The sequence below is a fragment of the Prenolepis imparis genome, unplaced genomic scaffold, assembly GCF_030444845.1.
Source record: "Prenolepis imparis isolate NDT839.2.m4 unplaced genomic scaffold, iyPreImpa1.0 SCAF_5, whole genome shotgun sequence".
NCBI lineage: Eukaryota > Metazoa > Arthropoda > Insecta > Hymenoptera > Formicidae > Prenolepis > Prenolepis imparis.
The window spans coordinates 12,834,374-12,862,260 of record NW_028141163.1 but is presented as its reverse complement, the minus strand read 5'-3'; the positions used below and the strand labels follow the sequence as shown (position 1 = coordinate 12,862,260).

The window sequence follows — 27,887 nt, the reverse complement described above, 5'->3', positions numbered from 1 at the left end:
GTTTCAAGGCTCGATAATTCGGATATCGCGAATAAAAATAATGCGCGATTATTAAAGCTCCTTAATATTCGCGTGTACAACTCAGGCAGTTAATTAGGGTCATAATGAGAGTATTATTTTCTTCGTGCCCATTTACAGTTTTCTCTTTCTCTTATTCTTATTTGCACTCGAGATACTTCTCTCTCTTCAACTTTTTTCTTTTTTTCTTCTTTATATAGTACAAACACCGGAGATGTTAGTTCCACCATCCATATTTTTCTTCGCTTGTTCTTGGAACTTGGAAGTTATGTTTGCCAGAACGGAAACAAACGCTTGTCTCTCGTTCTCTGTCTCCCCCGGTGTCATCCGCGTCGGCTGACGTACGACGATTAAAGTGAAATATTGGCCAAGTTGGCGGCGAACGTGCGGTGGGAATCTCATTTGCCGGCGGGTTAAACAGCGATCATCGTTCGCACAGCTGCGAATTACTAATTGCTATTTGACTTGCCCGCTCCTTAACTCCTCAAATTGAACCGAGTATCCGCAGCCGAAAGTGCGGTCGACTTGACGGAGTTTGTTTCACAGTTTATCGACTAATGTCTTGTTGCGACCGCAAAGCCGTAATCAATAACAACAGAACTATGCCATGTTATAAGCTACGATTCATAATAATAGCTTCGACGATTTTTTTTTTTTTTTTTACGAAGAACTATATCAACTCTAGCCACATTCTCCGAGGAATGTGTACAAAGCTCAAGGAGTAAATATCTCTACAATGTTCCATGAATTTCTATTATATTATGAGAGAGAGAGATAGAGAGAAATGTTCGATATGAATTTATCAGTCGATCAGTAATGAAACTCTCCACAGTTGCAATATCTTGTGTATAACTGATTGAAACTATAAACTACTTCGGTATACTATATTTGCCATTTCCGCGAAATCCGACTGTATAATCCTCGTTTCATTATATACGCGTTTGTATATGTACGGTTTCGCGGTGTCCTTTGTTTTACCACGACAAACGGGATTTCGACGATGACTCGAGAGTTAACGAGAGGTCGTCGACGCGCCTGACCCCGAAGGATCTCGCATTCGCGCGGTTTGCTGTACGACTCGATGTTTAGACTGCTTAAGTCAGTCGACATATTTATTCATGCGAACGCCATGACGACACTACACGCTGCTATGTAAATGCGAATTACGGTTACCTAGCGAAATTGCTCTTCCGCTGGACCCTTCGGCCACTAGATTCACGTCGCGCGTTATCAATGCAGTCATAATCGGAAAGCGTCGGCCACGCCTGGAAACACATGACCTCGCTTTTAGATCGCAACTCGGGCCAAATGCGTCTCGTAAACCTTCAGCGGGAAGAAAGGAACTTCTGCTCCGTTCTTATATCCTCTCTCTCCCCGAGACTGAGCGTAGCTTTCGCGATATGCTCGCTCGTTTGTATTGCCTGTTCGTAAAGGACGACGAGGCGTAATGCAGTCGCTTTATTGAATCATCGGCTTTGCTATGCTCGACTGCGTGGTAAAATGGTGGCTATACGTGGTGCGAGAAATCGAGTCGTTATATAATTGAAGTTTCGTTCAGTGACATTTCCTAGAAACGCGTTATTAGGTGAATGCACGCGCAGGTATAACGAATTAATTTTATATATACATATAACCGGATGATTGATCGAGCGCAATTTAGAAACAAGTAAACAGATTTGCGCGGAGAGGAGCTGGAGATAGGAGCACATGCGAATTGACAAATGTCACGAGCGTGAAATAGATGATGAATCCGCGTAGCGGATTTAATCATCGCGTTGTTTTATTATCGCGCGCGCAAACAAACGATCGCAAAACAGAAGGACCGGAATTTCCACTTTGCCCGTCCGACGAATGAACTTCTCTCGTTCAGAGGTGCAACGTTATCACTGTCTCAACACTGCATCGGCCATCCAGATGTCCGATCGGCAAAGAGCCGACGATTGCCCTTGGTCGCACTTAAGAACCCTCTTGAAGGGACATCGCTCGCTTTTTTCTTTCGAGAATCACTTACGCCGAGATCAGTTCTTATCTTTTATACAAGTGTATTTATCGTGTCGCGACTGTTTGTAACTACTTCAGTAGATGTGCAGCTAAAAATAGAGGACACGAAATGCCGGTTTATCTATAAAATTGAGAAATATTTGTCGATTGTCGATTTGTTCGTCTTTTTGAGGCTCGAAAATTCGATTTTGTTGGTGAGAACTTGAAGCTTCGCTCTTGACTCCTCAATGATTTTAAAAAATATTCAAGTGTGGCAAAGTCCGATGAGATATTTTACACGATATAACTTTCAAGTAGCGGAGTTAAGATATTTCTTGAAAGGACTCACCGTGCTCCGCATCGTCGTTCTTACCGGTTCTGCTTCTTTGAGACGTCTTATTGCATATCTTCGCGAGATAACCTCGGGGAAGATATTTTCGAAGACGGTACATTGAATGTTTCTTGCTAAGCACTTGCAATTTTAATCTACAGCACGTTTCGTAGTATATTTTGTGATAATTTCCGTATTTTGTATTTTTTTATTCTAATATAAACAGAATAAAATTAACATTGTTTTACGAGAGTTTTAATTACGAGAGTTGTAATTAAAGAAAATATTTATTCGCACAGTGTTAATTATCTCCAATTAATTATCTTTCTCAGAATAAAGTTACAACTCTTTAATTCAAAATTTAATTAAATTATTATTGGTTTTTTTACTATTTTAATAAATAATGTAGGGAACACAAAATGATAGTAATCTTTGTGGCATCAAGACGTGGCAATTAAAAGGATCGCTTTGCGTATTCTTTATATAGAAAATAAATATAGAGAACAGACGCATATCTCGTGGCTTTTGATAAGTCTGTTTACAAGAAGCTCTCTCTCTCTCTCTCTCTCTCTCTCTCTCTCTCTCTCTCTCTCTCTCTCTCTCTCTCTCTCTCGATAGAGAGAGCCTTTGAGATATGTCATAATAGAGCCCGTTTTCTACGCTAGAAATTATTTACTTACGTCGAGAATGCGATGAGCGTTCTAAGAGCAGCCCGAGGTCTCACCTACCGAATACTCGCTATACTTGTTGTCAGGATTTAACGACTGAAAGTTAGCTCCTGCGGCAGTCATCTCTCTTTCTCTCTCTTATTCACCCTCTCTCCCTCTCTTTCCCTCTCATCCGCTTTTACAAGATATCATTACGCAGATAAAACCGTTTTGCTGAAAGGTTTCCGAGTTAATCTACCGCCCTACCCGGTTCTACGCTTTCATCGAAAACGTGCATTTTTTTCGAAATCTTTTAAGCGCACGTAAAATACCAATGTTCTCTGATCAGCATAACGTAATACGATAATCCACGACACGAAATACGCGTAATGTAATTTTTACATCAACTTTTGATCAGGTTATTTCCTGTACTACTGTTCATGTATATTTTTCCATTTCGTTTTTTTTTATAGTCTTAATTATGTTAGATTTTTTAATCTCTTAATTTTATCGCATCTTTTGTAAACGAATTTGCCACACATATATTAATGCAAATAACGAATATACGTAGACTACCATTTTTTGTTGTTAAGAAGAAAATCTAGAAATAAATATCGCTTTTTTATTGTACATACACAGACATTTTACAACATTATAATATGTAATACGGCGGATCCAATTACACGCGAACAAACTAACAATATAGTACAAGGAATCATCGGGGTGGTCTTCTTGTTAAGGTAAAATATGCCACAGAAGCCGTATTGTAATCTTCTGACTTTATGCCATCGTTTCTTGAAGTTATAATCACGTTGCTTGGCAATTACGCCATAACAAGCCGAGCTTCTATCCTGCTGGCTATTTATATATCTTTGGGAGTTTTGTTAGTGCATAAATATTAAATTAATTACCTACTCTTACTAATAGCAGAGCACATTTTTCCATTGTAATTATAATAGAAAAAGATACGGATTAAATTTGCTCCTATTTCCTTCGTTATTAAATCGCTATATAAAATCATAAAATATGTGTGTATATTATACATATATTTATTTTTTATTACATGACGTTTATATTATTTTTGTATTACACATTAAATTCTATATATTTGTGAAATGTGTTCGATAATGTTACGTAAAAATATTAAGCAATTTACAAAAATATAAGAAAGACATTGAAGAATTAAGCACACGCGAAAGCTTCATTAGATTATCATAACTCGCTCACAACTCACTATGAATCATATATAGTTATCATTTGAAACATCTCATCACATTATCGCATTTTGCCGTGAAATCAATTAATTGCCACGAGAATATCTCTCAGAACGTTCAGAGTTAATTTGCGTCAAATATCATCGATTGCTGCGAAAAAAAAATCTCACAGGTCTGATGCTGAAAGTCGGACGCCGAAGACGGGGAGCGAAGAAGAGCGATCCCTCGTTCGTTGTCGGCTTTATCTAGTATATCAAGGTGCCCATCGTCGGGCGCCGTCGGGCGTTCGCCTCGCGCGATCCTATCGTTGGATGGGCAAAATAATATTAAAAGCAAAAATAAAATTATTGGAAACCGGCGGAATATTTCGGCGTCTTCATGCGGCTGCTGCAGGTTCGGCGGCTTCGGTCGGTAGATGTAAACAGGCGCGTTCATCAAGAATGCTTGCCTGCCCGGTTGCCTATCTCTTGCATTTTGCTCGTCTTCTCTTGCCCCGCGGATGGCCAGCTTCTGATAGCATTATATTCCCTGAACGCTTTAGCTTTAGCTTCTTTGTTTGCCATTGAATATATGTATGCTATTGGTTGGAAAAGAATTAAAAAATGCTGACGATGTCATGATTTCTCAGAGGTGTTTTCTGATTGTTCTTGTGATCTCCGTAGTTTGCTGATCATTATTCATGATACTGTATATGTTTATATATTATTTTTCTTTATTGATATTTAATCCTTAGTTAAACAATTGGATTTTTTATTATTAATCGTTATGCTAATCATTGAAATATATGAGAAGAATAAAAGCAGATATTATAAAGTCGATAAGAGCTACGCGAATAAATATCTTTTCACTCCCCCTCCCGGGTGATTTTTCATGTTTGAACGTGCCTTTGTACATGCGGAATTTTACTCTTTTGAAATATCGAACGGTCGGTGGGAAAACGAAATGGCGACAGTAAATAATGTCCATTCGTTTGTAGCGTCATCGATATATCATCGGGCGTCATGATGGGAAATTGAACTTTCGAGAATACTTATGCCCATCCCACGTTATTATTCATGTTGATAGTGCGGGAGCGTAAAAAAGAGATACGGCAGCGCGTATTTCAGAACCATCGATTATAAATAATGTCGCAATGTTTCCTTGATTCATCCAGAGCGTAGAACGCATAGAATTTTTTCCGGAGAGAAGCGATGACGCGAAAATGAGATGATAGCGAGATTTGAAGCTGAATTCATTATAATATATTAATTTTTTTAGCTCAATTATTAAGCTTTATTGAAACTGTAATTTTTTAAATCTCATTATAAAGATTGTCTTAAACGTTGGAAGTATCGTGCGAGAGAAACTTGAAAAATCATTGATGTAACAGTGGTATCGATAATGTAAAATAATAAAGAATAGGCTCTACATTTTTCTAGGAACAGAAAATTGGGAACGAGACGTAGTTAGAGTTCGTATTCTCTCTTTTCATACATATTATTTCTCGAAAACTTGCGATTGCGAGTATGCGGCAAGGGGAAAAGAAAATCGAAGCTCGGCAGATGGGACATATGGGAATCATAAAGAAAGGGGAATCCGAAGTGTGTACGATTGTGCCCGATAAATAATGCAAATCTCACGGAACCCTCCTAAGCTTCCGCAAGCTGCTTTGTAACCCGATCAGGATTGGTTGCGAGCCAACCGCGCGCGGGCGTCGACGCATCGCATCTGCGCCACCGACCCCCTCGAGAATTTATGTGCGGGGCGCGTTGTGTCTAAGGCGGGCCAACAACGGACCGTTGCACTCGCAAACCAGCCAACTTATCCCCACGAGTACTCGCCCAAGTACACACTCACACCCGCAGGTGATTCCGTCGAGTTAATTACACTCCATGAAACTTCCTACCGCGGTCTTATTACGTCGCGGCCCACCGCTGTCATCCTAAAATGATACAGATGACCCGTTCTTGGCTCCTATACGCATCTCTCGCTACTTTCGCGTGTGCGAAACTACGACGATTTTAATTGATTTCATTATCGATATCTTCGGTTCTTCAAATCGATAAGATCATTAATGTGTCTGATCATTTATATTTGTAATTGCAAGTTTAATAAAACGCGACATAAATGTTGTCGTTTATAATTTTTATTGATCTTAAAACATATTATGGGAAATATATGTCAAATACTTGTAAAATTTTCATTAAAGAAAAAATTCCAAGTGTACAGTATTGCTGGCTGTTGCTTCATTCTACAAGCTTCGTATAAAGTTATTTGCGTTAGTGTGATTTTCACGAGCTATTTGTTAATTTCGCGTGTGCTCCCCATACTGACGAAGAATGCAATTTTGGCGAAAGCAGCGGTTCGGTATACGTATGTAGGGAAGGTGTATTAAGCCTATCGATGATGCCCTTGGTCGATAGGTAGGTACCGTAATTACGGTAATGTTATGCGAGCTAATTGGAGGATTTTGTGAGAGCCGATAAAAACGAGATTACTCGGCACCGAAGTCGAGTATTATACATCGGATATCCGAGAAATTGGCTATCGGCGTATTCTTGCCCGAAAGATCATTATTACCTTCGTGCAAAAAGGATCAGGAAATCTCTCATCTGCAATATAATTTAATATAATTTTTTTGGCAATTCTTTTTTCCTTCTTCTCCGTTATATCCCATCTATATACCGCTAATTTCGTAAATTAAGAATGTATTCGCATTATCGGTCATGCGAATTTCGCTCGCAATTCGCTCACTTTTTATCAATGCCGCGAAATTATCAATTTTTCGAATTTATGATATATTATTTTTAATTTTTATTTCTTTAATTCAATTTTATTCATTAATTTATTTTCTGTCTTAGATACAATATACGAGATCTGATGATCTGATTAAAAATGTATTCGGCATAATAAAAGACTAATAGAAGAATAACAAAGGATATTGAAATTATAAGACATAAAAAGAGTAATTTTACACTTAAATATATCACAGATTTTATAATTATTAAAGTTAAAAAATAAGAGCCATTTTGTAGGATGATTCTTTCGAGTCTGCTAGCGAATCGCAAGTTTACGGCTTTCGCAAAGAATGAAGAATTAACGTTTCAATTACGACTTCTCTAATAAACAAACGAACGGTACTCTCTTTTTAACCTCCGACCGTGCAAACTTTTGCTCCGACTACTAGTTAGGACCTCGTGTCGTACCTCGCTGACATCGGCTCCTTTTTTCTATGGCGGGAAGTTCGAAAGGAACAGTTACCAAGTAGTGTAAGTTGTGATAGAGAAAAAGAGAAACCGACGAAGAGAAGCAGATGGCAGGAACGAGACGACAGAAGAGAAGAATATTGCATTGGGGGATTCGCGGCCGTGTGGTAGTTATTTCTCTCATTGCGTTACGAAGTTACGTCAGCGACCAATCTTTACAACGTTAACGAGGACATGAAAAACTGTAATTAGAGACCAAAGAAAATGTAATGGCTCTTATTTTTAAAAGAGACCGTTTCGAGCAATGAAATGGCAAATTTTTTTTAGTACGGTCGTTTACTATTTTTATCAGATATATTTCTAATAATAAAAAAAAGAATGTATAAAAGTTGAAATCAATTTGTTAGTGTTCCCTCAGTCCTCAAAAACGAAGATGAAAGAAATGACGTATGTAAACGTCTTTTGAAAAAGGAGATGCTAAAGGGGCAAAAGGGCCGAGTAAAGGAAGCAAAACTGCGAGGGAGAAGGATAGAAAACGGGAAAGGAAAAGCAATCGCGAGATGCACATTCGGTTAAATGCATCGAACGGAGTGCGATGTAGGGAGTTGAAGCGTGCATTTACAAGAGATTTTCTGTTTCAGTAACAAGCGATCTTTATATCGTTAACAAGACGAGAGAAATAATAATATAGCGTGTCGTTATAAAATTGTTATGAAACATGTATATCTATAGGAGTTTACGATAAAAGGATAACAAGAATAATATCGAATGATTTAAAAAATGATAAAATGGAATAATTTTATAATGAGAAACAAAGTTAGCGAGTTTACGAATACAATTCGATCAATTAATTATTTATTTCTATACGTCTTTTGAATTAAATTCTCTACATTAATATATCGCGGATATCACATTCGTGTTACGCAATGGAAGGGAAATAAATTAATTCGAAAGTGATTAAATAATTTGTAGATGCAAGAGGAAGAAGATTCCTAGTTTTATGCATTATATCGTATTCTCTCTACCGAGTAAGTATATGAAAAAAATATGAGCACATTAAGTTTGCCGCGAAATAGAAGAGACCGTGAAAAGGGAAGAATCCATGAAAGTAAATGCATGTGCAAGGTGTCGATGGACTTTGCGAGCGGATGCACGCAGCGTAGCACAATGCGTTAATACCGGACGGGTGGAAATAATGTATGCCCACATTGTTTACCGTCGCCTTGGCGTGTCGCCGCGGGACATTTGCACGAACGCACATGTACCACCTATTCGCGCAATCGTTACGTCGGCTTTGCACGTGTATACTCGCGCCTATGTACGGACTATCCCGTTCCCGAAAACGCATTGTCGCGCAAAACGCCCGAATGTGATACCCCGAAACCGCCGCCGCCGCCATTTAATTCGTTGTTGTGTCATGCAAATCGCGGTAATGAAGGAAGATGAGTCGCTGTGTGAAATACTCGGTGTGCCGTTAATTCACACGTGCGGTCGGGAGTGTGTACTTTACAATATAAATGTATAATGTTGAGATGCAATGCGTAAATTAAATTATACGGTTTAAACGTATATTGTTTTATTTGTTATTATGTTATTGAATTGAAAAAGAGAAGAAATAGAGATCGATCAGTTTGTAATGTAGACAAGGTATTGACATTATATACATAGGTACAGATATTTTTAATATAAAAATATAAATTGAAAATAAAATAATAATTTAAAAATAATATTTTTAATATATAAATTATTTTTTGTATATAAAAATATAAAAAAAACTTTAATGCAGAATGATTTAATAATCTTTTTAACTATTACATTATGAGAATTGTAATATTATATATGAAGTACAAAATTAAAAGTAAAATTTTGCAAGCTAATATAAAAATAATTTTATCTAGTATATACTATACGTAGAATATATGTATATTCTACAGTATTATATATATTTTATTTATTATATATATTATATATACATATTATATATACATATTCTACTATATATATTATATATAATATATTCTGTATATATAGCATACATTGTGCTACGTACGCGTATACACTGTACGTAGAAAAAAAATATTTTTCTTTTCATAACTTTGTAGATCGCGCAGAAAGCCCTTCGTTCCATTACTCTTGTATTGAGTGCAAAAGATAAACGATCATCGATGACAGAGATCTTGAACAGGTCGAGAACTCGTGTCGTTCTCACGCTGAAGGAAGTGAGCTATCGCTTCTCATCCTGGTTACATCAACTTCCATATGTTAGGAAAAGAGAATGAGATCAACCTACAGAATTGATTCTACAAAGTATTTTAAAATTTTATCAGTCATTCTTAGCAGACCATAGATACATATATCGTAGGCCGTGAAATCTTTACTTATTGTTAGCCCTTGTAGCTCTCTAGCAACATAGATAGAATCTAGGGACTAACTGGTTTGTCCATATAAATAGAACTCAAGCTTAGTTATCTATTTACAGCTGTGGAATGGGAGCAACGTTCCTAAAGTGCAGACGTCATGCTGGAAATGTGTGTGTTGCTCGACTATATTACGTATGTGAAAGCTGAGATTGGAACTCTGACTCTGACGTTTCTTTATTAATGTACATATATATATTTAGAATTATAGAATCAAAATCAACAATCGATATAAACTGGAGAGAGAAAGGGGAGAAAGAAAGAGAGGAAGGAAAAAAGAACTGTTGCTCCTCATCGTTCTTTCTTTGCTGTTGACTATAAGTTAATGTAGTCATGCATAAAGGAACTATAGCCTTCAATCTTGAGCGTGAGAACGACCTAAGCTCTCGATTTCTTCGGGATCTTTGTCAGTAATTGTTCATATTTTACATTCGCACTGCCCTATAACGGAAGGAAAGACATTTATCTATTTAATCTAGATATCAAATTATGAAAAATAATGTTTTTAGCAAATACATTTTTAATTAGTTTTTTCTCAAATTTCTCGCAAAGAATAATTTTGTACATTTTATATAATAGCGGTTAAAAAAATTATTAAATACATGTTTTTTTTAGATATTTAAAAACTATATTGGACAATATTTTACAAGTTATCAGAAAGCAACAAGGGTATACTACTATTGATTTTGGAATTTTTAACATTTACTAGGTCGGTTTTATTACAATAACAAGAGGAAATTAATATTTTTTTTGCTATTGAATTTTTCCAGTCATTTGTGACAAGACAAATCGAGTTTCGAGCTTACTGTGATTTATCGAAATCGATTTTTATGTTGGCCGGAACATCAAATTGGTACCGTCAATGTTTAATTCGTGACACCTGTAGCAATGTCAATACCAACAAAAATTAATTGAGATATATGCTCGTTATAACGACCGCTTTCATCACCATCCGTAGCACGCGATAATTGATTTCTGCAAACTGTGCACCAAAAAGAGAATACATGAACTTACAATTATTTTTACGCTAAACGCTTTTACGTTATTCGTTAGATTTTGATTGAATAAAACTATTATGATATACATGATTTTTTTGTATACATTAATATTTGTTTAATATATTTATAAAATCAATAATAAACAGTAATTGTGTAAATCTAAAACACAATCTTTCGATGCTCTCTTTAACGACAAAAAATACAGACTGAAAATTATCTGACTTCTGTCTATGTAAGTAGCACTCAAGGCCGATTGCCATCTATTTGCAGCTCTAAAACGGAGATAGCTCTAAAACGGAGACAGCTCTAAAACGCAGACGTCACATTAGAAATGTGTTTTAGTATAGCTCAAACATTTTATCACGCAATCGCACTTTCGTTATAACGTTTTAAATCTTTAGAAATTGAAGATATGAAATATTACCTAACTGTGCAAGCACGCGCGCGTATATTTACAATTCTTTTGAAATGTAAAGTTTACGGCATTACGCCAACAAACTTCAAACTAAAATGTGAGATGATGCTGTTATCTGAAAGCAAGGAGACGAGAACTCATAGTAACTTTAACAATGGCGAATGCGAAGTAACTTGCAACTCTAACTTTGTAATACTTTGGCCTTTCTAGCCGCTGACATAATGGCAGTAGGGATATATTTGCGCGGTAAACATCCGTCGTTAAGTTCGTCCAAGTGAAAACAGAGATTTTATTCAGCACCGATTACCAAACATATCACGAATATGAAGTGCGAATGAGATGGTGCAAGAAAACTGTAAATATTATGGATGCAATCTTGTTTTTCTATACGATATTCGCAATAGTCATAATTCTTTTACAATATAACTTTTTATATTTATAATTCTTTTATGTGTTAATTATATATAAATCGATATATCATTTTGAAAATGCGCGTTTAAATTGGCATATATTCTATTTGTATTGCATATTTATTATAATATGCATGTATACAAGATATACAAATATAAAGTATATAAATGTAGGCGTAGAAAAGACCTCGTATATATCTCGTTTATTCGCGAAGCTTTAATTAAACATCGAAATGTGCTATGCATAACTGAGTATGCGGCCTTATCTCCGTCAATTCCGATGTTATTCAAAACTTGAATTTTTAACCATTGAATTTGCTGCATCTCTGTTGGCAAGAAAAGCCCACCGTTAAAAGAATAGGAGGAAAGTTCCTCGGATTGCGAGCAGAGAGACGAAACGACTTGGTGGATATCAAGTTTGCAGGAACCATATCCATTAGCGGAAGAATGCCGTTTCAACAACGAGACGTTCGTGCCCATGGCGAAAACCCCTTCTTCTCTCCCACCCTCTCTTCCCTTCTCTTCGCCAAGCAATTCGAGTGCATCTAGGTGTTAAGTCGATATCTTCATTGCGGCAACACGCAAATGAGAGGTGCTGCAAAAGACGCTCGCCAAGTAGAATGCGAGATCCGCACGATCGTATAATACGAGGGAGAGTACAATGCCAGTGTCATCCGCATTCCTCGTTTGTCAAGCGCACGTAAAGGCGAGATTAAGAGAACCCTTTCCCTCCCCTTCTTCACCTCCTTCTTTCTCTTTCTCTCCCTTTTCTGTTTCCTTACTTTCCTCATCTTGGCCCTTCCACATTTTCCTCTTCTCTCTCTCTCTCTCTCTCTCTCTCTCTCTCTCTCTCTCTCTCTCTCTCTCTCTCTCTCTCTCTCTCTCTCTCTCTCTCTCTCTCTCTCTCTCTCTCTCTCTCTTTCTCTCGTCCACTTTCGCGTTGTAGATACAACCGTGACGGTTACAAACGATACCGACGTTCCAAGGGGTTACAATGGATTTAAGTCACGTTCGTTCCACTTAATCCGCGGACATTCTTCCCCGGCTTCCACCTACGAGCTTTCCCTGTTCGCAGACACGAGCTCGAATTTCTGGATTCGTATCCGACGACGTGAACGTAATTAAGATGTAACGCGTCCCTTGAATTCGAGCACGTTCGCAGCGACACGACGTCGTAGAATAATTGTCGCGGTATAAGTAGCGAAAATACGCTCGCGATCAACACTTGAAATGTTGAAGAGCACGTATAAATGATCGATGCGATAAATTTGACATTGAAACTAATTGTAAGTCATGCAGGATAAAAAAAATCTATCGATGATCGCCTATCCTGAATCGCGAATCTAGGAATTGTCCAACGATATGTCACGTTGAAACAAAATATCGTGTAAAACCTTAATTTCTCCTCTTTCGAATTGGCACTGACTCGGGATCCGCCACCCAGTCAGGTAACCTGGATACCTGCGACATGGCAGGACGGAAACTCATTTCGCCATAACAATTTCGCGGAGCGGATAACGCGAGAGAGCTGGAATTACGTACAAATGGCTAGCGTTATCCGCTCGCGGGGGGCGCCAGTAAATCGTTTTATCCAGGCCATACCCCGGCGCACGGACACTCCGGCGTTTATTTAACTGTAAGTTCAGCCGGCGTGGCCATTTTTCTGAAACTATTCCGACCGGGGCCATTACCGGCTCCGGACGACCGAGACGTTAAACCGTTTTCCAGCGCGCGGCGGCCTGCTCTCGCGAGCATCTGCGATACGGCGTACAACTTTTGTCCTCCTTTATGGGAGGGTCCCCCTTAAATATAGGACGACCTCGCCCAAGTGCTCGCCACCTTGCGTTTCGACCCACTCAAGATTAGAGGTCCGCGACCTTTAACCGGCGAATGCACCGTGTACTCAGTTCTCGGGAGATAAAGTCGGTGAAGCTGGCGCGAGAAAATTATTCGAAGAGCATCCGGAGAAAGTTGGCACGACGTAAATTTTCCTCCCCGGACTCATTGTTATATATATTATGAAAGATATTTCGCATTTCCGTGAAATTAATTGCGTATTTATTGATCAAAAAGAAAATGAAGCTATATACTTGTGATATAATTATAAAAATTTATCGTTTTCGTGATTTTAACAAAAAGAAAAAAAAAGAAGAAAAGAAATTATTTTATCTGCTCGTAACATATTATCTGATCAAAATACTTTTCCTTTTTACAATCAACGTATGTACTTATAATTTTATTAGCATGTATGTTTCTAATTCAATTTACATTATAAAGTAGACATTATATAATCAGACATAAAAATATTCTCGGTTAAAATATGATCGTTGAATTAATGACGTATGTAATAATTTTGATGTTTATTTAAGGTTGCGATTAAGCTTTAAATTCGGTTGCTTTTTTATAAGCTGAACTGTGTGTGTGTGATGAATTGAAAATTTAAACTTAATCACGATTCTTTCGAAATATTTCCGCCTGCGTTATTTAAAATCGTAATACGAATCCAAGAATATTGTCCGAAGAATCGTCGCTTCGATCCGGTTGTAAAAGTACCGATGCGATGTACAGGACTACATCCACAGAGATGGTTTGCGGTCGAAGGCCATTGTATTAGTCGCAGTCACCTTTATTGAGAATGCGAAAGAGACTCGCTGGTCTCATGACCGTTTTACGACTCGCCGTAAACTGTTATACAAGTTGCTGTGAACGAAGTTTGCTAGCTGCGCGTCTCGGAATTTTTTGATCCAATGCCATCTTCGATATATCCTTCAAAAATAGAATTGAACGTCATCTATTACGAGCACCGATAAAAATAGTCGGCATTCAGAGGCAATATATAATGTTTCTTCTTTGCTCTAAAAAAATCTTTATAAGATGTATGTATATTTTCTCAAGTATATAATATCAACGCGTTCACATAGACATCAAAGCGAGAATTTTATCAACTATAGAGTGTTTTACGATTTCTCAACTTCATTCATCGCGATCATTATCGAGCATTACTAGCTATTATTGATCGTATTATTGAGCTTGCAATTTATGTCAGCTGTCAAAACTCGTCAATAAATTTTAATCATAGAAGCAAAAACATGACAACGATTTTCGCGATGAATAGAATCTTACGTGATTGCACATCTTTTATCGTAATAAAAAGAATATATATGAATTCGCGTATAAACACCTGCGCGTTCCCTTCCGCGTCTCGCGGAACATAAAGCACATTGTCCTTGAGGAGGACTCGCACAGGATATCGTGGGCCATAATGCAGCATCCACTGTCGCTCTCGCGATATACCAATGTGGCCCTCGTTATTGCTACTTTATTGCTCGTAAATCCTTGCACATCTCGCCGTACAAGGATACGAGCGTATCCCTTAACGGGTGTCTCACTGGTCGCTGCTATCTCGTAATCCCGCGCGATATGTAATGAGACACGTCTTGACTGACTAAAGGAATGTCTATATACCCGAAGATTTCTCTTGTCTTTCATCTTGTTCAAATCTGACTAACTAAATGTAATAATTGCGCGAAATTATGCACTAAATATTAATTTAAAATTATAATTTGTTTAAAATAAAATTTCTATTTAATTATATTTTATAATACGTAACTCTATTTAATTTTATATACGCGATTTTGTGTATCTTGCAAGAAATATGAGGTTCGTAAAAATATCAAGTTTCTCTTCAGCTTGAGTGATATATTTAATTTCTGGTAAAGCGCGTAGTGGATTTTTCTGATTTTTAAAACACATTAGATTTCGTCAGACTTTTATATTGTTGAATTCTGTTGATGACAGTTACTGGATAGATCTTCGTCGTTGTTCGCGTTACGCTAGAAAGCTAGTGTTTTTTTTAATATGTTTGTGCAGTTGATGTGTCCCTCGGCGATTCGATTCCCAAGGGGGGTCGTGTTCGTACTTTTCGCTTGTTCCCCGCTGATTCGCGCGCTCGAAACGCTACGTGATTAAACTCACCGCGTATCAGCTTCGATCGCAGTCATTGATATTCCGTGCCTCTCTCCATCTTCCTCTCTTTTTTGGAAAACAAAGATATGTTCTCGTTAAGACCCGACAAATTGTATCGCGTACGCGAATTAAATTGTGTGTTGGAGTTGGCCGACAGTACACTTTTCGTACGCGTTATTGGGAGACTCGTTCTGTTTTCTGTTTTAAAAAAATGTTTTGCTCAGATGGACTGCTGTGGCGATAAGTGCATCAATAAATTGCAACGAGAGATATTTAAGAGAGATATCTGCTATTTATAATTGCAGCATATAATTATTGTTCATATTTTACTATGGTATTTGAAACAATTTTGTTAAGCAGTAACGCAAATTCCGGCATTGTTGAAAATATAATATCAATATATGCAATTATATGCAATTTATTAAATTGTATTATATAGCATTTATATGTATATGAAAACAATATTATTAATGAAACTATATTACTATAATATATATATATATATATATATATATATATATATATATATATATATACACACACACACATATGTGTACGTGTGTTTATATGTTTATTTTGTATTTATTTAAATTTGCAATTGATCGACTAATACTAATATGTATATATAATATTGCGATGAGTAAATTATTATAAGCGGATATTTATGTAAAATTTGACGAAACTTGCTCTGAGCATATATGGGATATTCTGAACTCGCAATGTTGTGTGTAAGTGTATGCATGTGTTTAAAGATTAATAAAAAATTCTTTATATCGGATCATTTTTCAGAAATTGGTATCACGGGAATTATATGTCATTAACTTGTTTATAAATATTAGATAGATTAATATTTATAATCATACTAACATTTATAATCAAAATATTACGATCGTAATCATTATTCGCGCAAATGCACTTTAAACTAAATTTGTTTCTAACAAGCTTTTGTGAAATGCGTGTGAACGACTGTTATCTCATATCTACTGACGTATGGTTCTCTCATCCGAATTTACGTAATTACGATCTCGCGCGGTTTTCATCAAGCTAAGCTTGGCAGATGCGCATAAATGATCAGTCTCTGAAATAACTCACTTGAATTCGTGTTGCAATTTAAGCACCGCTTTCTGAGAATTGTGAAATAACGAAATTTAACGTTAGCAAAATACATTTTTCGATTCTCTCTCGAAAATATTTATAAATATTTATAATATTATTCTCTATCAGAACTGTTATTATGGAAATGTATGAAGCATTAAAAAGTACAAATAAAACTATAACTGCAAGCTTAAATGACTTACAAAACATGAATTATATAAATTACATACAGATGCTATTAATGTTATAGAGCTGTAAAGATAGCAGTATCATTAATTGACTTCACAATATATATCAAAAGTTGTTATTACTTATTTTTGTATTTTTATAATATTTGTCTTTTCTCTTGAGATGAAATAAGATTGGATTTTTTTTGCTGAGTGAAAATGTTGAAGTAAAATTTTATAGTTGTTGTATGGAATTTTTTCGAATTTTTGATGTTGCAGCAAGATTACTTATGAAAGTACCTTTCTCTCTATTTCACTGCACTTGCCAAAATTCTCTACTTTTCCGGAGGAAAATCGAGTAAACTCGGTCAGGTATTTTGACGATCATCTTGAGAAAGCTGTTTCTCTCGAAAAGGTCATTTTTTGCTTGCGCTTCAATCTTATTAAAAAAAAAAAACAACAAATCACAATTTTGATATTTTACTATCATTTTTGCTTATTACAATATTTTGTACCTAATATTTAATGTGAATTTTTTATCAATCATATAATCTTTTCTTAATCTTAATTTATTCCGATAATAATCTTACTTTATAACAATGCTTAACAACATTGCAAATTTTAATTCAACAAACAATATTCTGCTAAGATTTTTGATGTCAATCTGTTTATATATTTCGTGTATGGGATTATTGGTAATTAAATCGGTGTTAATTCTTAGTATATATAATTTTTTTAGAACGCTAAATAATGCTTTAATAATAATGCTTTATTATAATGAATAATATGAAATACATTGTAGATTTTATACACACATGGACACGTCTTTGTTTAACTATTAGAATTGCAGGATTTTCAGGAAAATTTTTTCTTCAATATTTGAGTAGATAAATTATGAGTCTGATAATTTATGTATTTCACAACTGAGTGACTCGAGCGTAGAATAAGAAATGTTGTGCTGAATTATTATCACTTGTTAACGTAAAAATTTATACGTGCATTGCAATCAATGAGTGACTCTGAAACTTGAATTTCTCAATCAAATTTTTCAACGAAACATTCTAAGAAGATTCTTTCTGTCGCCTCGTGGTTTATAAAAAAACATACATATTTTTTCAAATTAATCTAACAGTAATTAATTATTAACAAAACATATTTCTTTTTATCTGTCTGTTTTCAAGAGCTCAATATTTTTTTTCTGCTAGAAGTTAACAATTCATCCATATATGGAGAATATTTGCTTGCAGATTTCGCACGAGTATCCGTTCTAGTATCTATATTAATGTAGTTCTGGAATTTGTATTAATATATATCTCTACGACTATGTACAACTATCGTAACTAACTAATTTGGTATATTGAAACCTCTGAATTCTCCTCTCTGCCGAGCTAAGACACCGCGCGAAACTCCATAAATCTCAAACATTCGATAATCGTTCTTGTTCCAGAATACGTATTTTAAATGATCGAATGATACTCCATGATACTTCTAATAGAAATTCGCATAGAAATCATGAATAAGAAAAACTTTTGAGTGATATTACACTCTTATTTTTTCTTAAACTTCTCTCTCTATAATCTTCTTTAAAAAAATTATATAAACGATTTATTTGATTTTTATTGGGAACCGCGGCGATTCTATTCTTCGCAATAGATGAATTAAAGATGTAAAAATTGTTACGCCATTATTTAAGAATTAAATACTTTTATTAAATCTTAAGGTAATCGGTATGTGGTAGCGCATAAGTCCAGTGGTCTGCATTCCTCTTTTGCGGTAGGTAAACATTCTTTCTTTCTCTCTTTTTCCGGACATACAGCATTCGCGAGTTCGGTGGTCGAAGGAGGGCATAAAAGCCGTAATACCGCATTATATCAAAGTAATGTGACATCCAGTCCCAAGGAGAATATTTCTCCTTCTGGAGATTATCAGCTTATTGCCATAGGGCCCTCCTGTGTCTCCTCTCGAATATTTTGCTCCTTGTCGCCATATTCTACCTTTTCTCGAAATTTTCATCAAAATAAATCGCGCCGAATCTTTTTATATATATTTAATGTATTGTAAAATTTATTCTCTTCTCTCTCTCTGTCGAGAGAGAAATTTTTTTGTGACAGGTAGACTCGATCAAATATGTTGTAATAGTTTCTTATACATTATTTATATACCGCGTGTATTTACATATGAAATCGTCAGTGGCGAAACGGAAATTGTTAATTGCGTATAATTAGTATACTTGGAAAAATATCTTTCCCGCTAGCAAGCTAACTGTTGAGCGCATATCTACAGCAAAGTCCGATGGGATGACTGCTTAATCTCGCAGTTAACTCGGTTTCATCGCAGTTGCAATGCGGCTGACAAGTCATTGTATTGTGTGGCTCGCAACGCCAAATAACGTTACAGAGTCTCGTCCGGATCGTTAAACGACGGTAATTACATCCGTATATCAACGAGATCTGTTTAACGTTCTCTCTTTTTCTCTCTCTCTCTCTCTCTCTCTCTCTCTCTCTCTCTCTCTCTCTCTCTCTCTCTCTCTCTCTCTCTCTCTCTCTCGATTGTCTGTGCTTTACCTACGTGAATATGAACTGTAATCTGTCACGAGACATTTTGCCGCTCAAACTTGATTCACATGATTATATTTTCGATAAAATCTTGGAAATAAATAATATTTCTGTCCAATCGTATTATGTCAAATCTATTTCAGCTTTTACATTCAGTTTATCATTGTGACTTTGTTACAATTATCAAACGAATAGCGATTACAATAGTTGTTACGGTATAAAAAAATTTATAAAGTTACAAATGTAAAAGTTATACGTACATATCGTTTCTATTTTCAATATCTAGGGAATATTTCTCGAAAATACAATGAAATATGGATTCCAAAAGTATCTCGGGGACAACATGTCCAAATAGTATTGAAGAATTAAAAATAAAGGTGATACGGAGCACGCGTACATTTCTCTATAAAGCGATTTTCATGCACGATCGGACGGTGCATAATTTCCGGTGCACTCGCACGTGAGTGCAATGCACGCACGCGTCGTGTGCGTTCTCTCTCTATCTTTCTCCCTGCGATAATCGCGAAACTACGGAGAGTTCTATCCAACTCGCGAACGAATCTCTCATTCGCACATGCGGCGGCCTTTATCCCGTTACGTTGCACGTGATACGGTATGCACGTGTCGACGGGGTGTGTTTGCTACGCACATGTATTCGCACTGCAACGCAGATGCACAAAGTGTTTGGAACGATAACAGGTAGATTCATACGAGAGAGATGGAAACACGTTATCGCCCTCCGCACGTGTTTCACAAACGGATAACGCGTCATATAAAGAGATTGTTCTCTCGCTGTGACGGTCCGGTTGTAAATACGAAACAATGGTCCTACGGAGATACATATAAGAAGAAGGAAGTTTTTTCTGCGCGAGAAAACGCGCGCGCGCGCGCGATTTGATTAAACTCGAGAAAACTAATGGTTCGCGTTGTGTTATCCTCCGGTTTACATTAGCGCGACGTTATCACGAAGATTCAATTTCGTCCACCGTCTCGTATCTGTTCTAATTGTCTTGAAACTCGCGTACAATTGCTGTTTTAACGCTTGCACGTTGGCCAAACGAGATAGCCGCAACCTACATTCCACTTTGACTATAATGAAGCATAAAAATGTGTAACTAGGTTAAACTCATTTGTTGCTTCTTATCGCTTGAAACGTAACAATAATTTGCGTTGCGATAATTGTCGCGAACGTAAGATTAAAAATTGAACGACGAAAATTGTATATCGATCACTCGTGCGCGAAATAAGTATACCTACTTGATCGAACGAAATCGACAGTGAATCCTTGTGGCGACTCTAATTAAATTGTACGTAACTTGATGGATTAATGTTAATATTAAAAAAAAAATAAATAAATAAAAGTAGTAACGAAGCTTTCGTTTTAATGAAATATCGTGTCATTGCGAATATTTTTTCACCCTTTTTGCAATGACGCGCAATCAGTCGGGATCGTCGGAGTACAACTTTAATCGCATTATCCCTATTATTGGAAAAGCGGGTTGAAAAAGTTTTTGAGCTCTTATCCGGGGGCTTTCGCTAATTAAGGTAACCCACTATACCTACATACGTTTGCCTTCCTATACACGTGATCGGAATATCGTGCAGCGAGAGATACAGACTTATCAAAAGAAATTTATTTATCAATAATTAGAATAATTAATGAGGTGACTAAATTTTTTTTTGAGATTACTTAAATAATTTAACTGATGATTAACTAATTTTTTCTTTTTTTTAATTGAAACTAATGTAAAATTTAATGCGATTGAATAATTATTGCCTTTCGTTGCGATTGTATAACTAATCACAAATAAAAGTCATCAAGCCATTTATTACATTGATTATTATTAATAAATATTTTCTGCGAGCCAGAAAATTCATAGCGATCCGTCAAAGAGAGCAAAGAGAGCAGATCTCGATCTGTGCATATGTAGCTCGCGATAATTTCCTGTAAGTTCGCGAAGAAAAGAGAATAGAAAGAAAGATCACAGAAAGAGTCTTGAATTCTGCATCTGCGCCGATGAATAATAAAATGGGTCTCCAATTAGAGCCGGCCTTCTTTCATTACTAGCAAAGCTGTAGCAAATGCAGAGATGGCGTTGTGGCATCGGGAAATTGTCGGCACTCGATCCCTTTCGACGTAAACGAAGATGTAGTGAGGCGTGCAATGATCAAGTATATCCCCGGAAAGATTAACGACTCGGCGGGTCGCGTAGAAGCGCCGGGAACCGACGAGATCACGACCAACGTAAGAGAGGCAAGGGAGGCCAATTACGGGCAGCCTCTCGATTCGTCTCGCCTTTCGATTTCGACTCGATTCCTGATTTAATCGAACCCGGGAGGCCGAATCCTGCGGCCCGCGCCACCCCAACACTTAACAAAGACGAAAAAGATAGCTTGAATTGGGCAAACCTCAAGTGCCGGCGATGCTTGAAAAAAAGAGATGGCAAATAGTTTATAAATAATAATATTTTTAAACCGCGTTATTATATTTATTGATTGATAGTAGTTTTATTAATTTATATCACTTTCATCGATCTACACTACTTTCATTGACCTATACTACTTACATTTACTACATTATTTTATGTCACCATTTTGCATTTAACTTTTTAATTCTTCATGTCCAAATTAATTAATATTGCTTATTATTTATTATTATATTTATTGATTGATAGTATTTTTATTGATTTATATTACTTTCATCGATCTACATTACTTTCATTGACCTATACTACTTACATTTACTACATTATTTGATGTCACCATTTTGCATTTAACTTTTTAATTCATGATGTCCAAATTAATTAATATTGCTTATTATTTATTATTATATTTATTGATTGATAGTATTTTTATTGACTTATATTACTTTCATCGATCTACACTACTTTCATTGACCTATACTACTTACATTTACTACATTATTTGATGTCACCATTTTGCATTTAACTTTTTAATTCATGATGTCCAAATTAATTAATATTGCTTATTATTTATTATTATATTTATTGATTGATAGTATTTTTATTGACTTATATTACTTTCATCGATCTACACTACTTTCATTGACCTATACTACTTACATTTACTACATTATTTGATGTCACCATTTTGCATTTAACTTTTTAATTTATAATATCCAAATTAATTAATATTGCTTATTGCGAGAGAACGCGAAAGAGAGTAACTTTTCGAGAAATAAATCGATTGTCATTGAACATTGCAACTCGCTTTGTAATACTTTGACAATTAATTGATAAACGCCGGTTCGTTTTCTTCAATATAGCTGAACTAATTTCACTCAAATAATGAAAGCGCATTCATTCTTGAAGAATACGTCGCTCAATGTAATACCCTCAAGTTTCCTAAGCTTATAGTTATTATAAGTAGATGAAAGTCTGAACTTGTTATATAAGCGGATATAGTCTTATTACTTATAATATTATAACTAGTAACGTGATAATACCCTGCAGAAGCGAGACATTCTTGTCGCTCTATTGTTGAGTTAATGCCTCTTGCGTTATCGCACAATATCTAATAGATAAATATATTGCACTTGAGTAAATTGAGAATAAAAATAAAATCAGATCATTAGATGAAATAATTCGGTGTAAGATGTGATAATTGACGTTTATGTTAATTTGTTAGGTACGGAAAATTATAGTTATTACAAGAGTATTATTTTTCCTTCACAAAAAAGTACAATCTGAAGAAAAAAATAAATTTTCTTTACACGAGTATATATAAAATATATTAGTATATATAATATATATACTTTTAATTTATATTTCCAAGATTTTATACATATAAGAGATAAATAAGAGGAAATAACTTCTCTTAATAAATACGTCGTCATTAAAATTAAGCTGCACGAAAGTTGAGACTATTCTTTGGCAAAATTACCTTGCAATTGCACTGTGATTTAATTATCCGCCAGTTGACAATCAGCTACCATGCATTCTCGCATGCTCCAGCGAGGAGTGTACTCGTAATAATAAATTAGAAACATCATTAGAAGCACTCTCTTCCTTCGTTGAATGTTTATCTTCCCTGACCCCGATATCCTCACTGTCATTCGTCTGTTGACTCTCTGATCTGATTCCTCCTGAAGTGAGAATTCTCGCTCGAAAGATTCCAAACTCGCAATCCTATCTGTCGGGAGAGCGAAGTATAGGGAAGAACAACACCCCGTGAAAGAAGAAAATACGAGAAACGCTCTCGTTGCATTGAGCGTACTCACGTACTCTACGGACACCTAGCTCTCTTGACATTAGCATATAAACTAGAAAATGTTTTATCGCGCTCGTCTGAGAGATCTCCCCCGTCTCCAGCTCGAGTATCACGTGGTACTGAAAAATATTTATTGGGTCTTAACGATCGTTAAGGAACATCGGAAACGGATGAACGTACTTATGATTTTCTATATCTGAAATAAGGGGACGTTTCCTCCTAGAAAATTCTCCTCGCTGTGTCTAACTAATCTTCGAATGACTCTCCTTCGTTTAATGATAACTTTCACTCTCGAATCATTTTTCGGTGACGAAAAAAATGTCATAATGTCGGGAATAATACAATGTTGCCGCTGGCGAATCGTTCCCGAGGTATTGGCCGAAATGTTTCTGAAATTAATCGACGTGAACGATAGGAAGCGCCTATTTTGCATGTCCGCGAGACGCGTTTCCGCTCTCGTCTGGCCGGTCGTTGGCATGTCGCCAACGCGTTGCGCGGCGCATTTTCAGGATCGTAACATAAAGCCGAAGATTTATGACGTCGGTGTGTCGGTGTGCCTCTCGGCGGCCAAATATATGATTTTCGGCCGTGGCACGACTGGCTTCGGGATCCCGGCGCATCACAGACGAAGGGATAAGGGCCTGGTGATCGACCGTAAAACTCTGAGCTACGATCGTATCGATCTCTGCTTCTTTCTGATTTACGTGTACAATTTTCCCCGCCTCCCACCTCTGTAGACGCTGAGTAAATTAGAAAAAAAGATTTTATCGAATTTTGAGTGAAAGAAAATCGAGATTAATGATTATTAAAAATTTAACAATTGTTGAAAATAATATTTATTGATTCGGTTATTGGAAGATTGATTTTTGTTTCAAGATAGAAATAATTTAATACACAGATTTTGTGCAAAGCGTAAAAATATGATATCGATTAATTATATATATAGACAATATTGGCATAAAATCGATTTAATTTCGACGTCCCGCATTGGAGTTTCAACATTGTTTATTCCCGAAACGACATAACTTTGCGAAAGTACCGGATAGATGGAGATACGAGGCGGAAAGGAATTGCCAAACGACCGCGGTTAACGTTGTCGATAACAATATCGCTTGGAAACTCGACTCCGACGTGCCTTTGCTTCAGGCTTGCCGAAAAGTTTGCCTCAATTAGTCGGAGTTTCTGCCGAGCTCGGGATGTATAATTGGCTATTTACGAGTATCATAATTTTCCTATCGTGCGAATATTAGACTTAAATATTATCGTCGATGGAATGCAACTGGCACCATTTTTTCACTCATTCTCTTTCTCTCGCTTTCCTTCACTTTTTCGCATTTGGATTATGCGGTTCTCATTGCACCACGCGATGTGTAGGAACGGCCATAATCGGTCTTCACGAGCTATTTTAAAGTTCATTAAAGGCGCCATAATAAAAGAGTCCCGGTTGGCTGATTCTCGGATAACTTCTGATTCGCTCCTAGCGAATAAAACCTCCAGTTCTCTCTTCTTTTTCGCAGCTTTTTTTCTATTCCTGCATTCCCGATAATTCTCTCTCTCTCTCTCTGCTCGAAACTTTTCGAAATAAATTTTCAATCTTTTACAGTCACGGAGAGAAAATTTAAATTATATTTGATTCTTAGTTTGGCGACATAATCAATATTTGATGTACTATAAATTTAAAATAATAAATATATGAAAAAAAAAGATAGCAAGTATTCTCGAAATTCTCGAAAAAGATATACCAGATTTTGCTAGAAAATGTTTCTGCGTGATGAATTTAATTTAAACTATTTATGATTCAGATATATATATTCCTTATCACATTTTTATTAGCGATTATAATATTGCAAAATTAAAATGGAGATCAAATTTTATCAAAGGCAGATTATCTATTTCGATGCACATATCGAACGTACGAGCGAAACGTCCTTTACAGACCGTAACCCCATTAAACTTTTACGATTTAAGTTTTCGTCAACATTGGAAACTGAAAAGCTCTCTGTCTGGGTCTATCGAAACACAATACGAATTCACAATGTCGAATAAAAACGTTTCATTCTGAGGAGTTGAATTACAATGCAAGAGAATCAAGGACTGCACGTGAAATGTTGGCTAATTAATTTGGGAAATTGCCCAGGAAAGAGAAATGTATGAAAACTCCCCTCCTCCTGCTTTTATTCAAAAGCATTTTCTATTTTCACGATTGTAGAACATTTATTCATGTGAAGAATATATATGCTCGTAAATTTTAAAATTAATTTTCGCACACGATTCTTCCATTATACAGTTAAAAACACATGTATACATTTTTTCAAAGAACAAAGACTACAATAGCTCGGTAAAAATTTTTGGAACTTAGCATATATTAAACAATGATCTTGGCATAATTATTTCTACATTGATTTCTACATTTTATTAAACGTGAGAATGATCGTTTATTTTGGAATCAACGCGCAAATATTGCAGTGAATTACAAAAACCTCATTTAATTATATTATTAGAATCTAGATATTCCGTCACACATACACAGAATAATTTAAATTAATTTAAATTATATTCTACAATTTTTTTAAGTCTTATTTTAGTTTGAAATTTGCAAATTTAAAAGAAAGGATCGACACTACGTTTGACGTTTATGCTCCGTCAATCTTCGCGTAGCTTCTCTCCAGTTCATTCACGGCTTTTCCATAATTTACTTCGACGAGGCTGAAAGGGAGACAAGCGGCCGTAGCAATCCCACCCATGCCGCATGCGTACAGCTTATAGAGTTTAGAGTTTACGACGAGAGCTATACACATGAAACGTTCTTGCATAGTAAGGAGAGACCTTCGGCAATCGATAGAAATTTCCATGGAAAAAGGAAGCGCGAAACACCGGTTTCTTTTGATTAAGAGACACCCCTTCCTCCATTCCACCAATTTTACCGACGAAAACATATCACAGGCTTTATCATGCTAATCGAAATTCAAGTTTCTTTATCGTCGCGATGTGCATTTTATCACTCTATTGTGTTGTACCAGCGATTTAACTTATTGAATAATTTGTTTAAATAAGAACACATTTAAGAAAATTATATATGTGTGTGTTAACCTTGCGATACATTTTATAACAAATTGCAATTTTTTTTTATCATATATACAATATTTCTTACAAGTATATTTACAAAGAAAAAGCAGATTTTATAAGTGACATTTATTCTGCTGTATTTTTCTCCTAACAATATTATTAAGATAAAATCTGTTGGGAAATGTTAACATTATTCTTCGCAAATATGTACAAATATTTCAAACCAGATCTCATATTTTTGCGTGATCCATTTTTCACTATTTCTATTTACACAAGTTACGAGAAAATTTGTTATTTTGCTTTATAATGCTTTCACATTTATTTCTGATGTAAAGTACAGAATTGACTGTCGCGATGACGAAATTTACTCATGCGTTCTATCATCTTTGAAAGAATTTCCAATTAATGTTTTCCGAAATATCAACGAATTAAAAAGAATAAAAGTTATAACTCAACACGCATATACAAAATGTAAAAAAATATTTATTATTTAATATTCTAAAATAAAGCGATTTCGGCAAAACAAATTATATTGAAGAGCATGTTGTAAAATTTCACTTATTATTACTCAGAATTGTTCATCATTGTTTTCCATATATATTACTTGCCATGACAATAACTAGAATAATATGAAAAAAATTTATAAAAATGATCTCATAATGAAACTCAGGAATACCTGTGAAATACGTATCATCGTCTTCTCTGTAAATTCCCAGGGCGTCTTCTATCTCGGCGCGTAAAGAGAAAATGCGGAGACATTTCGAAAATGGAACGTCGGGTTTTGCGGCAACTTGCCGGAAACGATGCTTGTAATATACATTCGCGGGTGCTTCTTTTGCTCTTCCCTTGCGAAAATTCCCTCGTCTCTCTCGCGTGCCACCGCGTATCTACGCGTTGAATGATTCTCGGATCGTCTTCGAAAAGCGCCGCTGCTCTCGTTTCATCGATATCACCTATCGATCTTTCCTCGGGATTATGTACAGGAATTGTTCGATGCTTGCAAAATGCGCGCAGGCGAGATGTAGGTGAAATATCAACGTATGTCGCATTCCTTTTATTTTGTTATTAATTCGCAACAGATAGACATACGCGAGATGCGTGTCAGATTTGTGCATTAAAAGAGAATTTCTCTCTTTTTTTCTCTCTTTTTTTTCTGTATATATGTTTGTCAGTCTTTGTCCACTCGTCGAGCG

At 35.9% G+C, this 27,887-nt stretch overlaps 1 protein-coding gene and 1 non-coding gene across 2 annotated transcripts in view; one reads left to right on the top strand and one right to left on the bottom strand.

The window, feature by feature from the left end:
• The window catches only part of Alpha-man-ia (alpha-Mannosidase class I a), a 466,863-nt gene that overhangs the window by 105,749 nt on the left and 333,227 nt on the right, over nucleotides 1-27,887 (top strand). The window lies entirely within an intron of this gene.
• On the bottom strand, nucleotides 9,478-9,690 carry LOC145936895 (small nucleolar RNA U3). The gene has a single exon (XR_014425449.1). It is a non-coding gene; the product is annotated as a small nucleolar RNA U3 (small nucleolar RNA).